Source organism: Oncorhynchus masou, chromosome 9 (assembly GCF_036934945.1).
Source record: "Oncorhynchus masou masou isolate Uvic2021 chromosome 9, UVic_Omas_1.1, whole genome shotgun sequence".
Classification (NCBI taxonomy): domain Eukaryota; kingdom Metazoa; phylum Chordata; class Actinopteri; order Salmoniformes; family Salmonidae; genus Oncorhynchus; species Oncorhynchus masou.
In genome coordinates this window covers 47,968,172-47,984,482 of record NC_088220.1, presented here as the reverse complement: position 1 = coordinate 47,984,482, position 16,311 = coordinate 47,968,172, and the positions used below count along the sequence as shown (strand labels likewise).

The 16,311-nt window shown below is 47.1% G+C and overlaps 1 pseudogene; it reads right to left on the bottom strand.

Annotated features, from left to right (window-relative positions):
* Positions 1 to 1,946: 1,946 nt before the first annotated feature.
* On the bottom strand, positions 1,947 to 16,229 carry LOC135546083 (B-cell lymphoma/leukemia 11B-like; annotated as a pseudogene).
* Positions 16,230 to 16,311: the final 82 nt, after the last annotated feature.

Below are 16,311 nucleotides of genomic sequence, written 5' to 3'. Positions count from 1 at the left end.
GGTGGAGGTTGTGGGAACGAAGGCTTAGCCTATTCATTCCCAAACGCATCTCTCCCCTTTCTCCTCACCCCTTTGGTGTGAACCCTCACCCCTGCCTTGCCTTCTAAACTGTACCCCCCTTTTCCATTCTGGGAGGCAAAGAGGGAGTCATGGGGGAGGAGGATTGGATGGCAGACGTTAAATGTAATTAAGAGAAGTTAATTGGCTTTTTACATGAGAAAGCCCAACCTTAGTTCTAATATAAGGTAGAGGCATGTTTGTGGCTCCAGGCCTGCCCCATACAATACCAGTGTATCACAGACCTGCATGTCTGTCTGGGCTATTCGTGGCACCTTTCAGAATTGGATGTCTTATCAATACGACAGTGTGTCCCTGTTTACCCCTTGAGATTATACTAATAACAAGAGTCAAAGACAATATCAAGAATGAATCCCATGACTGCATGCCCATAAGGCAGGGAAGGTAACCGTGACGGTGCTGCTAGCTCTATAAACACTTCAGTTGGTTCAGCTGTTAGTGTTTTGTACACACACACACAGGAAGCTCTTGCACAACCCTGATGGCTTTCTGGCCATTTTACTGCAGGTAAGACATTAAATGTTCCAAAAGTTTCCAACCAGAAGAGGCTGGTGGGAAGAGTTATAGGAGGACGGGCTCATTGTCATGGCTGGAGTAAATGGAACGTCAAACACATCAAACATGAGTCAAACACGACGTATCCATGGTTTGATGTGTTCGACTCCATTCCATAAATTCCATTCCAGCCATTACAATGAGCCCGTCCTCCTATAACCCCTCTCCTGGCCCAACAAAAGCCTTCTCTGTCGAGCTGAGACACGGCTATTAGATCTCAAAGTCCATGCCACCGCCGCCCCAGGGCTGGGCTCTGGTCAGACACACACACGGTCAGCTGATGATTTCCCCCGCACCCTGCCCTGCTCTATTGGCCGACGGCCTGTGTCTGATAAAGTCCAGAGAGGTGATTGGCTGACCCAGTGTGAACGGAGCAGGGTCGGGGTTGGTCATCGTTGCTCCGGTACAGAGGTGTGGACTGGAGGTGGCTGGCAGGAATACAAAGACCAATTGGGGGTGGGAAGGTAAGCATTTGCCGTGGTGGCAACTGCACTGCTGTGTATCACCTTACCTTACGTAATTTGGTGCATACGGACACCAAATGGTGCAGGAGTGCCCACGTAGCGTACCTGCCCTGGGTCCAAGGGGAGAAGTGCAGGAGGTTACCTGTCCCACACCTGTGTGGTACCTGCCCTCTCACCTTCTTTGGGGAGAAGAGCAGACCAACTCCTCTGGGTCTGGTCCAGTGAACGGCTTTGGTTCTCTTCATTCCCTCCTTATTTTCCCCTACACAATAGAAATCGGTAGTGGGGGGCGTGTGCGCATCTGGTGCCCACCCCTCCCACCGGCCATGCTGAAAGCTCATTAAAAATGGCTTGCTGTTAATGAGCTATAGGGATCATAGAGCTGCCTTCTCATTAGAGGGGGCAGGGCTATGGCCATAGGATGCTGGCGCAGGGATTTTTGTGCCTCCAAAATGCAGTCCGCAATTACGTGAGGGCAACCCCCTGTCAACCAGTACCCCCAGAAACCTTACAGCTTGCCCCTGTCCCATCCCAATTCCCCTGGATATGTAGCCTTCATACCCGTCCCAATTCCCTGGCTATGTAGCCTTCTACGTAAAGTTCAACTGGCCTACAGATTGAGTCACATCACTTCCTTTTATAAACTCCCTCCGGTTGGCGTTTGATCCGCGCGGGTCGTTTCTCTGTGGACTGACTCCAGTCATCCCGAGTTATGAATGTTTAATGTCAGCGAAATGGATCAAGGACCCTCTATGCTTGTTTACATCCATCTGACGTCGTTGCCTTTGACTTTCAGGAGCGGGTTCGCTATTCCTAAACGGAGACCAAAACACACACACACACACGAGATCGCTTTGCCTCAAATCTTTAATGAGACTTCTCATAACCAGGTCAATGACAAAATGGTATCAAGTTTACAAAAAGACAGTGGCATAGTTAGCCTCATTGCAGTCAGCACAGACAGAGAAAACCAGGAATGCTGGGAAAATGAGTTTGAGGCATACACTCAATTGATGATAACAACGGCAACGACATCTAGGAGTGCCATTTTACATACATAACATTGGTCCCTGAACAAGTATACTCCGCTCATGTCCATCAATCATTCTCCCCTATCACTACATTTCATACACAAAGCAAAAAATTGGTTTTTCAAAGTGTCCAAAAAGAAGGGTTCCCTGCCATCAGTGTATATAGACATCAATAATGATCATGTAAATCACAGTAGTCAGAAATTAGTTGGTGACCCGTCACTCAAAGCATGTTCTCAGCCACAATGGCAAATGTAGCTAAATGTTAGCTGCATAATTGTTGTTGGCATAGGCTCACTTTCCATGCACATAAAACAGCTTGCTTATGACTTGTTACGTCATGTTTCGGATGTAGTTAGGCATTTGACCGAAGGTTCAAGTCAAGTGTTACCAAAACATTCCCCTGTACACACACACACACACACACACACACACACACACACACACACACACAGAGAGAGAGAGAGTAAACATAGACACATACACAAGTGCTCATTCGGTGTTACCCACAAAACTCCCACCTATCAACAAGCCATTCACTGTAGCTCTCCACTCTGTAGTTTAGCAGTAGATAGACGTTTCATTTGCCAACCACTAACATGCAGTGTTCATAAATAAGGACAAATTTTAAAGCACACAGGCAAAAGAAAACATTTAAAATGGCAGCAAAACATGCATGTTTAAGCTTCAAGCAGTTCAGCGTTTCAAAAAAAAAGTAAACAAAGGAAAGAAAAAGATCTCACCCAATTATCAAGCACAAACAGAAAGAAATTCACAAGTTTCATATGAAGTTAAATTGCAGTTTTTTTATGCATAGGAGTTCAGGAAATCAGCAGATGAGACGTATACACATATATAAAAATAACAGCCATACACAGAGAAGAACAACACAATGCTGCCGGGCCTCGTGAGCCTCAAACTTTACATTAAGTGGCAAGTGTTGTGACATAGAAGCACATTCAGAAGGACAGAGAAATGACAGGCAATCTATGTTTGGCTTCGTTTCCCCTTTGACCCCTTCTCCGTCCAAACAACTAGTCTTTCATTCATCCACAGAGTGAAACGACCACCATCCCAGTTGTCACCAAAGCAACGGAACAGGATATGAAAGCCTCACTATTGTCGCAATCTCTTGCCACTAGATATAAAAAATATAAAAACAATTAAACCCTTTTTACATTTGACAGTTCAGATTCGTAATCATCATTATGTTGAGTGAGTGAACCAATCAATTGACCACGGGTGTCCAATTCCTATATTCTGCTGGAGCATAGTGATCAACTTCCTGTGTTCTGGTGGACTGTGGTGGTATGACTTCCTGTTCTCAAGTCATGTTTGCCCTCCACCTTTCCATTGCATGTCTGGGTTTTGTGCTGTGGTCTAAGTAGGTGGATTTGCATATGCTAATTGTCAGCTCTGGCGAGACGTGATGTACCCCAGCATTGCACAGATAGGGAATTCAGAGGAGAGCAGGGTTGGTACCTAGATTCCAGTTGGAATTGATCCCCAGTTGAGTGCTAGGAAAGGTTCATTACATTTATATGGATATTTATGTTGGTCAAAGTGGTTGGAATGATTGAGTCCAAGCCAGTGCTTCTGAATGTCTTAGACAGTGTACAAAAGTGTGAAATGACGGCTATGCTGGACCCGTAGTTTACACCAAGCCCACATCCACACTGCCTTCAGTAGGACGCTCACCCACACTATCCTCCACTATGGCTGGGCTGACAGTACCATCCACCTCCCCTTTCTGGTTCTCCTCAGCCTCCACTACCACCTCGATGGCAGCCACGTTGCTTCCTGTCTGGTCCGTGCTGGCTTCATCCTCCATCTTGATGACCAACCCGTCCTCCATTTTGACAAGGGCCCAGTTGGCATCAGCTGCACTGGCCTGGGTGTAGGTCCCGACTCTGGCATGGCTCAGCCCATGCACCTTCTTCAGGTGTTTCTCCAGGGTGGCGTACACAGTGAAGGGCACCCCGCACAGCTGGCACAGGAACGGGGCGCGGGCCCCGTGGGCGCCGTGGGTTTTCATGTGGCGTGTGAGCTTGGAGCTCTGGGCGCATGCGTAGCTGCATAGGCCACACTGGTAGGGCCGTTCTCCCGTGTGGCTGCGCCGGTGCACCGTCAGGTTGCTGCTGTTCCGGAACTGTTTCCCACAGTACTCACAGGCCTCCTCCTTCTTCTTCCTCCCTGACCCCCCATCGTTGTTACCACTGTTACTGCTGATGATGCTGTGTCCTCCTTCTCCTCCTCTCCGTTCGCTCTCCCTCTGCCACTCCTGGACCACCTCGATGTTCCCACCTGCAAGCCACCCCTTCTCTCCATCCCTCTCGCTCACCCACTCCCCCCCTACCTGAGCCCTCTCCTCCCTCTCCGGACGTTTGGGGGTGCAATTTCCGCTGGCGATGCCACTCTCCCCGCTGCCACCCGTCTCTCCACTTTCAAGTGACCCCCCTGAAGGGCTGGCGTAGGGGGACGCATGCTGGGGCTCCTCTTGATCCTCCACCACCTCTCCCTGGGGTTGGAACAGCCTGAACAGGCTCATGTCTGGACCTCCAGGCTGGGAAGCGAGCAGGATCAGTCCAGAGCTTGGGGAGTGAGGTTTGGACTGGGATAGGTCCAACTCAGAGGTCTCCCTCTCCCCTGGTCCTCCACTCAACACCCTCTCTCCTGTCCCCTGCATTACAAATCTCCCTCTCATCCCCTGCCGACCCCCCTCATCCTCCCCTACCAGCCCCACCTCCACCCCCTCGTAGCCCCCTCCACCCGTCTCTGCGCGGTGACTCCTCATGTGGCGAGCCAGCTGACCACTCTGGGCAAAGGCCTGGTCACACAAGCCACAGTGATAGGGCCGCTCACATGAGTGGGTCCTCCGGTGGGCTGACAGGCTGCGGAGGGACTGGAAACCCTGGCCACACAGCTCACAGGGAAACCCCACCTGGGCGGGTCCGCACTGAGGGAAGGAAGAGGCGGCCGGGGGACGGCGATGGAGAGGTGATCAGATCTCCAGCAGTGGTGAGGATGGTGGTGTTGCTACTGCCCTCAACCAGCTCTCTCAGACAGAAGTTGAGGGCCTGTCGTTCTCTGGAGGAAGGGATGGAGCTGGCCCGAGAAGCTGGCCTGCGGTTCTGACGAGGACTGAAGATGCGGGGCAGACGCAGAATGGAAGGGTGGAAGGCAGTGGCCAGGGTGTGGCTCAGTTGACAGGGATCCAGGGTAGCTGCAGGTTTGGAGTGCTGGTGACCCCCTCCTCCCATCTTCTCCTCATCATCCTTCTCCCCGTCCTCCTGGTAGATACTATAAGAGTGTGTGTGCTGGGCGTGTTGGAGCAGGGCCCAGGCAGAGGGCAACACACACTCACACAGTTGGCAGGTAAAGCAGGACGGCTCTTCTGCCACAGAAAAGAAAACACAGTTAGTAAGCAAGCCAAGACGACATTAGCAGAAACATTTCCTTGATCTAAAAAATGTAAGGGATCTCAATAGTTTTTTTAATTAAAACAGCACATATATCAGACAGTAGGAACTATTGTGGATAGCTAGGCGGTGACAGCAGAATACTGGGATATATAAAAGGAACACGGCACAGATAAAAGGCACTCTGGTTAGGGCAGTACATAGGTGCAGAGAAACCAAGCCTGTTAAGTCGTGAAGAGTGAGTGACCACAGCAAGAGGGAAGGTGCTTAACATCCTCTGGTTCAGGTCTACAGGACAAGGTAGTCGGAGTTTCAAATACAAAAAAATGCATTGTTCCTGCCTCTCGTCCTTTTTGAGACAGAAGCCAAGGAGAGAGGGACTCAGAGATAGCGAAGGCTGTTGATGGGACCAGTAGCAGGTGAGAAATGAACGACAGAGGCCAGCAGAAAGGGGAGATGGATAGTCAAGTACATCTGGAGAAATGTTTTAAATGTGGTTAGCATTGTCTCTTAACCGAGAGCCACTCTCCAATTAAGCTGCAAATTGCTAATTAGCGGAACCGAGAAAACGAAGGCTTTATGTAAATCAGGGACTGACTCAGCCTGCTTGACAAATGAGGCCTTTCTGCATAAATCTAAATTGGAAAGAAGATCCTCAAATTGAGGGGGAAAACAGTTCTATTTTTTTGTAAAGGTTCAAAGCCGACTCTGGTATAAGCCTCTTTCATGTTTCCTGAAGTCAAAATCCTTCTGTATTTTACTGGAGGGGGAGGAGAGAAAAGATGAAAAAGAAAGCAACTCTTTCTCCCTCTCCTTCCCTCTCCCTTGCGCTCTGCCTGGAGAGGATAGGAGATGTGGTGGACACATCCTTTAACTTAGCCTGAAGAGATGAGTAGAGCAGGAGAGAAGTTGGTGTATTTATGAAAAGTGGGGTGAATGAGAGCGCAACAACAAAAAAAAAGAGATGAGGAAAGCGAGAGAAAGATCAAAAAGGAGGATGTCGCAGCGCGGGGTCGAGAAACACCACAAAAAAATGTGTCACCCCTTGGATTGTACTTCAGACCCATCCTCCTACCCCTCTGCCCCCCTAACCCTCCAAATCTCTCCCCGAGGGGGGGCTTTTGTCTTGGGCTCCTGGAGTGAAACACAATACCCAGCCGGTTTCTCATTCGGTCTTTCTTTCCCTCTCCATCTTTTTTTTGTAAGGATTCCCATTTGGCCCGGGGTAGCACTTGAATATTAAGCAGAAGCAATAACTGCTAATTAAAAATGCAGATTGGCTCGGAGCACTAACGAGCAGTAGGCAGAATCTCCTCTCCCGGGGGAGAAAGAGGGAGGAGAAAAGAGTGTGGGGGGAGATTGAAATAGGGCAAGCGAGAGTCTGTTGAAATGGGGGGGGGGAATAATGTTAGAGATGAGAAAAAACAAACAAGTCGAATAAATAAAAATAAATGGAGACAGACACACACGTTATTATATTCCATCACGTTCTTCCATTCTCCATCACATACACATTCTACAGTGAAAGGGACACCTATCCGCTGTGGGGATAATTGCTCTTTCAGTTTGAGTCATCTTCCTCAAGCAGACATATTCACATGCCAAGAGAAGCCAGGCTTCCCCAAAACATCTACCCAGAAAAATATGCAATAATTTATCTTTGGTCTGTTTCATATTTTTCCTTCAAAATCGCAAGAGGCTGAATGTACAGTATCGCACCGGAGAAAGCAGCCGAGCGAGCAAAACAGCACCCCTCTGTCTCAGTATGTGTAGCTCATCTATCTGATGCTGTCTGGTCAAAAAGAGTATGACATTGTTTCCGCCAGTAGTATTGAATGCAAGAGAAGTCAGTGAGCATTTAGCCTCCCTTTTATAAAAAAAGTATAAAATAATAGCCAATCAGTGTTGAGCTAAACTGAGTGAGCTCAACTGTGAATGGTCCTGGTGCACCCCCCCCCCCTCCCCCAATTTAAAAAAATAAATAAAACAGGAAGCCAGTTTGGATTGGGCTTCACGCCAATCACATCGAAAGAAAAACACAGACAGGAAAAATATATATTGTTGTGTCGTTTTCCTCATTTGGGTAGCTAACTAGCTAAAATTGTCCCTTTCCTAAATTAGCCATAAATGGAGATAGGGATTTGGACTTGTGGTTGTACTTAATTCTCCGTACTGGCTAATGATTTATAATGGCGATTCTTATCCAACCATAAATTCATATATTGTTCCCCTAGCCTGAGAGGATGGAAGTTCAATATGTAGCTAGATGTAGAAGGCTAGTGTTAACTAGTTGGCCTGACACATTGATGCCCATGAAAAGGACGTTAGGCTAGTGAGCGAGCATTTTAGCCAAGTAGCCTAGGTCAACAAAAAAAATAAAGTGTGTACTGTATGACCGTTTCGTCAACATGAAAGAGAGGATGGCATTGGCATTTCTCGACATGTAGGGTGAGTCAACATGTTCTCTCTACTTGAACGCACGCTTGCACACAGCAAGAGAGCGAGCCATGGACAGCCACATGATATTTAGCTTATGTTGATTGGACTAAATTGTTTTATGGTATATTTTATTTGTCATAGCATAGGGGATTTGATGATGTTGAAATGGTGCAGGCAGCTCTTTGCGACTTGCGCTAACTCTCTGCGGTTCTAAATCAATAGTTGTTTAGTAGTCTGAAAATGTTGTAAACATCCACTTGCTTGACCATGCTGTAGGTCATGTAACTGTTTATTACATGCAATATGCTTTGTGGACTTCACCGGACAGAGGGTGCTCTCCGGATTTCTGATGAAACAAAGGTGTGGTTGAATTTACTCTGCCACCGTCTTTCCTATGGTCTTGTTGCATATACCACAGTCGCAAAGGCATATGAACTAACAGGTTATAGAGCAAACAACGCAATTATCACAACACACAGGTTGTAATGTGAAACAAATTAAATGGGCTTGGCGTCACCAGGGATTTTCGATAGACGCACAACACGTAGCGCATACAGTACTGTATCAAATCATACCACATACAAAACATTTAACTTGAGTTACTTAACCATTGTGTTGTCTTAAGGGTGAAAAAAAAATGACCCGCCACTGTTCAACAGCAGAGACATTTTTTCAATTCGAAATGTTATGACTTTTCCTACAGTGACCCCAATATTAGAAAAAGTGAAACATCGCCTTTGTTCATATTTCCATGAAAGCTGTACACCACCAGGGTACAAAGATTGACTTAGGGACATTTTTGACCCGGCAGTTATAAAATCATTTACACACAGAGACACACACAACATTGAGATTTCAATCAGTAGCACATGTACTCAGCCAGCAGCTCCTGGAGAGGAAGATCCCCATGGTTGGCACAGGTAGAAAGAACAAGCCTGAGCTCCCCCTGCACTCCTCGCAACAAAGTTTGCCTTCACCCCCACCACCCCACTAACCACAGTGGTTAGAGCGTTGGACTAGTAACCGAAGGGTTGCAAGATCGAATCCCCGAGCTGACAAGGTAAAAGTCTGTCGTTCTGCCCCCCCCCCCTCCCCCTGTTCCGTCATTGAAAATAATATGTTCTTAACTGACTTACCTAGTGAAATAAAAGGTAAAATAAAATACATGTAAAAAAAAAAAACATCACTCTAGTTTCCTACCTCCCAAAGAGGAACACGAATGTGGTCCTCCTGAGCACACTGCGCAAAACGGCTGAGATCAGTGATCGTGAGGACAGGAAGCCAGCCATCGTCCTGGACTACAACCACAACAAAGTAGGCATGGACAACCTGGACAAGGTGACTGGAACTTACTGCTGCAGGAGGACGACTGCCCGCTGATCCCTGGTCATCTTCTATAACATCATTGATGTGTCCTCGTACAATGCCTTCGTGATATGGAACAAGATCAACCCTACCTGGATGCCTGATAAGTGTTCCTGGAGGAGCTGGGAAAGGCCCTTGTAACCCCACACGTTTAAAGAAGGGAGCGCCTCCCCCGCACAGCAGCGCTTGTGAAAGCTGTTCAGGGGGCGGAATCTTGTTCTGATCCACCTGAGGCTGCAGCTGGGGCAGGCAGGAGGAGGAGATGCCAGTTCTGACCCCCAAAGAAGGACTGTAAAACAAACTGTGTGTTGCACATGTGAGAAATACATCTGCAAAGTCCATGCACACACACTTGCATACTGTCCTACATGTGCTAATTAGAGTTGATTGATTTATGTTCTTCACGTTTTTGTTTTGTATCTATTATTTTATTAATATTTATTGTTGTTGTTTATACACCTTGAGGGTGGGGGCAATGGTTTAAAAAATTGGGAAAATACTAATATTTTGTAGTTGAATTCCTCATTGTACAGTATAAGAATATCACTATGTTGCCAAAAAAGCTCAAGACATTGCTTCCCGTCAATAAAATGCATTCAAAACGACTTTCTGCACATTTTTGCTATTTTCTTAGGCTATACAATAGCCATCTCTTGCAACAACAACAAAAAGAGTATGTTCACACCTATGCAGTACCATTAGCAATACTACTTTAGTAAAGAAAACAATTGAAAACAATTAAATAGTACCCGCAAAACACCAGTCTCAACGTCAACAGTGAAGAGGCGACTCCAGGATGCTGGCCTTCTAGGCACAGTTCCTCTGTCCAGTGTCTGTATTATTTTGCCCATCTTAATCTTTTATTTTTATTGGCCTGTCTGAGATATGGCTTTTTCTTTGCAACTCTGCCTTGAAGGCCAGCATCCCAGAGTCGCCTCTGCACTGTTGACATTGAGACAGGTGTTTTGCAGGCACTGTTTAATGAAGCTGCCAATTGAGGACCGGTTTCTCAAACTAGACACTTATCCTCTTGCTCAGTTGTGCACCGGGGCCTCCCACTTGTTATATTCTGGTTAGGGCCAGTTTGCTCTGTTCTGTGAAGGGAGTAGTTCACAGCTTTGTACGATATCTTCAGTTTCTTGGCAATTTTTCGCATGGAATAGCCTTCATTTCTCAGAACAAGAATAGACTGATGAGTTTCAGAAGAAAGTTATTTGTTTCTGGCCATTTTGAGCCTGTAATCTCCGGCGCGGCCCACGCTTGGATTGCGTCCTACCTGACAGGTCGCTCCTACCAGGTGGCGTGGCGAGAATCTGTCTCCTCACCACGCGCTCTCACCACTGGTGTCCCCCAGGGCTCTGTTCTAGGCCCTCTCCTATTCTCGCTATACACCAAGTCACTTGGCTCTGTCATAACCTCACATGGTCTCTCCTATCATTGCTATGCAGACGACACACAATTAATCTTCTCCTTTCCCCCTTCTGATGACCAGGTGGCGAATCGCATCTCTGCATGTCTGGCAGACATATCAGTGTGGATGACGGATCACCACCTCAAGCTGAACCTCGGCAAGACGGAGCTGTGGCCCGTTCCTGTAGGTTCATGCTCTACAACATCCGCAGAGTACGACCCTGCCTCACACAGGAAGCGGCGCAGGTCCTAATCCAGGCACTTGTCATCTCCCGTCTGGATTACTGCAACTCGCTGTTGGCTGGGCTCCCTGCCTGTGCCATTAAACCCCTACAACTCATCCAGAACGCCGCAGCCCGTCTGGTGTTCAACCTTCCCAAGTTCTCTCACGTCACCCCGCTCCTCCGCTCTCTCCACTGGCTTCCAGTTGAAGCTCGCATCCGCTACAAGACCATGGTGCTTGCCTACGGAGCTGTGAGGGGAACGGCACCGCAGTACCTCCAGGCTCTGATCAGGCCCTACACCCAAACAAGGGCACTGCGTTCATCCACCTCTGGCCTGCTCGCCTCCCTACCACTGAGGAAGTACAGTTCCCGCTCAGCCCAGTCAAAACTGTTCGCTGCTCTGGCCCCCCAATGGTGGAACAAACTCCCTCACGACGCCAGGACAGCAGAGTCAATCACCACCTTCCGGAGACACCTGAAACCCCACCTCTTCAAGGAATACCTAGGATAGGATAAGTAATCCTTCTCACCCCCCCTTAAATGATTTAGATGCACTATTGTAAAGTGGCTGTTCCACTGGATGTCAGAAGGTGAATTCACCAATTTGTAAGTCGCTCTGGATAAGAGCGTCTGCTAAATGACTTAAATGTAAATGTAATGTAATGTAATCGAACCCACAAATGCTGAAGCTCCAGATACTCAACTAAAGAAGGACAGTTTTATTGCTTCTTTAATCAGAACAGTTTTCAGATGTGCTAACATAATTGCAAAATGATTTTCTAATGATCAATTAGCCTTTTGAAATTATAAACTTGGATTATCTAACACAACGTGCCATTGGAACACAGTTGCTGATGGTTGTTGATAATGGGCCTCTGAAAGCCTATGTAGATATTCCATTAAAAATCTGCCATTTCCAGCTACAATAGTCATTTCCAACATTAACAAGGTCTACACTGTATTTCTGATCAATTTGATGTTATTTTAATGGACAAAAAAGTGAGATTTTTCTTTCAAAAACAAGGACATTTCTCTGTGACCCCAAACTTTTGAACGGTAGTGTACATATCAATAGTTCAACCTAGGTCTTTTCCACAAATACCTCCTAACAATTTAAACAACACATCTAAATTCTAAAAATGGGCGATCGACATGAGATACACGTTTTCATGCACCAGTGACTCATTTCGTTATTAAAAAGTTGAATTAAAAGTTATCTTGCTTTGCTTGGTTGGAGATATGGCTCGTGTGTAGTGCACGTGGGTAGCTCTGTTGTGTAAGCCGTTGGGCACGGAGAAGAGAACTTACACACAGACAGAAACATTTTTAAAAAGCAGCTAGACAGCGATAGAGTGGTTGAGAGAGACAGAAGAGAGAGAGAACATGTAAAACAGGCAGCGAGAGACCTAGAGGTAGAGACAGGTTGAGAGAGAGAAAACATAACAGGCAGGACTGAAAGAGACCGAAAGAGAAAAACGTGGACAGACGGAAACAGAGCATGCAGCAGTCCCCTGAGCGTTACACAAAGGAAGGAAGTGCACGTGGCTGTGTGTGAGAGAAAGAGTGTGTATGTATGTCCAAGGGTCTCAGTTCCAAAAATATGAATATGAACAAAACATTTAAAAATATATGTTTTGTTGTCACACACTGGATAGGTGCATTGAAATGTGTTGTTTTACAGGATAAGCCATAGAAGGATGGCGCCTCTGGTGCGAATGAGCGTCAAGTGCTTTGCGCATGGCCCCATCAACTGATTTTTCATCGGCTTGAGTATTCGAACAAGCTACATTTCGGTTACTGGCTCAACGCTCTCACAGCTAGGCTACCTGCCGCCCTAAAGCTCATCTAATCAGAGTCCTTCAGACCATATACTGTAAATAGAATCTAGAGATTCTATTTCTATGGTTCAGACACACAATGAGAACTGGCTTGTTCACTTCTAAATACATGACCTATACATACTGTGAGGCCCCCTCTTACTGCCTACATAGTCCTGCTTCAGATGCCTAGTAGAAAGCCTCTAAGGTAGGAGAGATAAGGAAGGAAACTATGGGTGCATCTCAATAGTCATGTCGCTGTTCTTCACTTGTCTCCATTCCTCCCATCTCTGTAAAGACGTTGGTGAGGAGACAAGGGGAGGAAGTATCACTCAACTATTTACTATCAAAATGCAGATTGGGATGCCCATCTGATGGACACCACACACTTGCACCGAGAAGCCATGCAAACATCAGAACAACATGGTGACATTATCCTTTTAAACATGTTGCAATGGTAGTACGACCACACCGCAGCCTGTTGTGACACCATCTCATTGTCCCCCGCAGCTTAGCACAGCCAGTCCTCCAGTGAGCGCAGGCCGTGTTATTGCGTGGCCAGAGAGCACGGTGCCTTGCCTTACGTGTTTACCTGGCCACTTCACCTGAGAGAGACAGAGTCAAGGAGATGGAGGGGAGCTCAGGTGCACTGGAGCCCTCAGGGGCCCCCTATGGCCTCAAAACACCGCTGCCTATCCTTTCCACACAATTAGCCAGCGCGTCGCTAACTCACAGAGGCCTCCTCAGCACAGCAACTCCCAGCTAATGAGCTGGACTGGGGGGGACGGTTGTTAGAGGGGGGGGGGGGGGAACAACAAAACAAAAAAAGTCACTAATTAGCGACCTGCCCGCACTCACCTGTTCTGTTAGCCTCCATCTTCACCTTCACACTATGCTCCTCCCCTCTGGACATGTCTGTCAAACTCCTCAGCTCCACAAACCCTGCCTCTACCTGAGTGACATCACCGCGTCGCTGTGTCCGGTTGGCTGGGGAGGGAGGGGTGTGGGTGTTGGGGGCGTGATTCTGGGAGCGGCAGCCCCCTTGTTTGTGCTGGATGAAGGCCAGGATGTGGGCGAGAGGGAAGGCCTGGCTGCACTGCCCACAGGTCAGCAGGTCATGACCCTCCTCAATACCCCTGACCCGGGGAAGGGACCCCCTCTCCTCCAACGATGGAGTGGCAGCGTCCAAGGGCTCAGGGGCATCTGAGAGAAGATGAGAGGCAAGTGAGGGAGAGTCAGAGAAAGAAGAGGGGGAGAGTGAAAAACAAATTAGGGCAGGGGAGTGATACGGGGAAAGGAAGCGAAGACAGAGGAAGACGAAGAGTCAAGAAGAACATTTGAAAAAATAGACACTACAAAGAACTTGAATATTCTGTCCCATCATGTAAGATCTTACAGCAACAGGGAGACAGTGGGTGGTCAGACACCATGTAGATTGGGCAACTGCTGATATGGCCTTCAGAGAAAAACAACTCCTCCCTGGTTTTTTTTTAAGCATTACTTTCGATGCTGCGCCACTCCCCCCCACCCCACCCCACCCGCTCCACCAGGGCTCCAGAGGCAGTCAGGCTATTCCGGTCAGCTGATACTGACCACTTCCCCCTAACTATCCCTTTGACAGCTCCTTTCACTGAGATGGCAGGCTGCATAGTGGCATGTCTTCGCTGACACCGTTGCTTCCTGTCTCTATTGGTGCTGTGAGTAGAAATATATCTATTTTTAATTATACCATTCCCAAGGCCCGGGAGAAAGAAAAAAAACACCTGTCAACACATTCTCAATCATCAACTACTCAAGTAAGAGAAACAACAAGGCAAGGAACTGACCAGTTTATCTGTGAGAAAGTGAGTGGCCATGACTTGAAGGCGTTCAGTGTCACTCAGGGTTTGAAGGCCAAATGATTAATTTATCACGAAGAGAGTTGAGTCTAACACGAGATTACTCAAATGAAATGTGTGGTTTAGATTTAAGCACCTCTCAGGGATATAGTCTGGTTTCCAATTTCAGTCTCTCATTAGCGCCATAAATGTATGCTACAAAATAAAAATGTCCATGACTCATATATGACCCAAGTAGACAGCCAAAGACAAGGACGGTTAAATACCGTTGGTCAGGTTTGAGCTGTTGGACTGGCCCTCACCACTCTTTTAACGACTTGTGAGAGTTGAGGCAGGGAGTGAGTCAATATGGTCGTGTACACACCTTAAAGCTTGGACCGGCTTCACTTGCCCGGACTAGGCCGAGTACAGGACAGGTACAGACAGTACAGTCGCGCTGAGTAGCTCACCGGTGGTTACTCAAAAATGTAACCTTTCCTGTTTCAGTGCTGCTCACGGTCTGTGCAGACAAGCTAGGCGCGGTTTGCACGCACACCATTGAAGAGTCAAGGCTTGTGGTCAAACTAGACACGCTCGACTGGTCTTCGTTGGGGTAACAGAGAAAGAGATGTTTTCTAACATTTTTCAGTGTTTTTGTCAAAGGCCTGCCCTCAGTGACCGGGGGAAGAAACAGATATCATCAACGAACCCGCGGTTTAATAAGCAGAGCCTGTTAGTTTGATATACAACTATATATTTATGATAACCTACATAGGCCTACGCACAAGTTAAGTGTATGGGGTATCTAGGCTAGATTTTGTTGTTGACGAAACGGCTATAAAAGTGGAAGAGGTCAGTGGAGTTGTTGTGAGGGCAGACTATCCTCTCCTCTCTCGCCTTGTCACACGGATACAGTGTCTAGAACACGCGGTCTGCCCCACAAGGAAGCGTTCATGTTGGCAAAAAAATGAGATAATTCAAAACAGCCCCCCACAGACAAGACAGAAAGAAAAACTATTAGAAAATTTAAAAAAAGACAGGCCAGTAAAGAACCCTGATAAAACATTTTTTAAACATTACCTATGTTTAAAGCCACATTTTAATGTGTAGTTTATGAACACATTTCATTGATTTCAAACTTAATTTGTTGCACAGCTGAGTGTAGCCTATATATAAATCAGCTCTTTACAAAAATATTTGATAAATCATTGATAAAAGTTAAGGTGCGCATAACCCCACAAAGCCCGACTGACCTCACCCCAAAAAGCGACGTTTAACATGAATACATCGTATATGAAATACATAACATGCATATAGCCAACCTCTTATTAGTAAACTATGGCCATAGCCTCATCTCAGTTTACCTTGAATTGCACTCAGGTGTTGCGGTCGGCTGCCTTGTTTGCGTCTGGACATTCTGTTTGATTACACCAGGCAAGGTTTGTCTGGTGTATCCACACCTCTCGATCGGAATCTAACTTAATTGATCAAGTTGATAAGAATACTGTGTAGCTCAATGGCACGGACGGGTCGTGGCTCGCTGTGTACCAGCCAGTGTTCAAGTTCAGGCTACCAGCCCCGCAGCGGAGGAAAGAAGGGGCAACATGTTAGGCGCCGCCCGTCACTAACTACTCCGACCCCGACCCCGCCCTCTACACAATGTTACACACTCACACATACCTTGTTTTACTC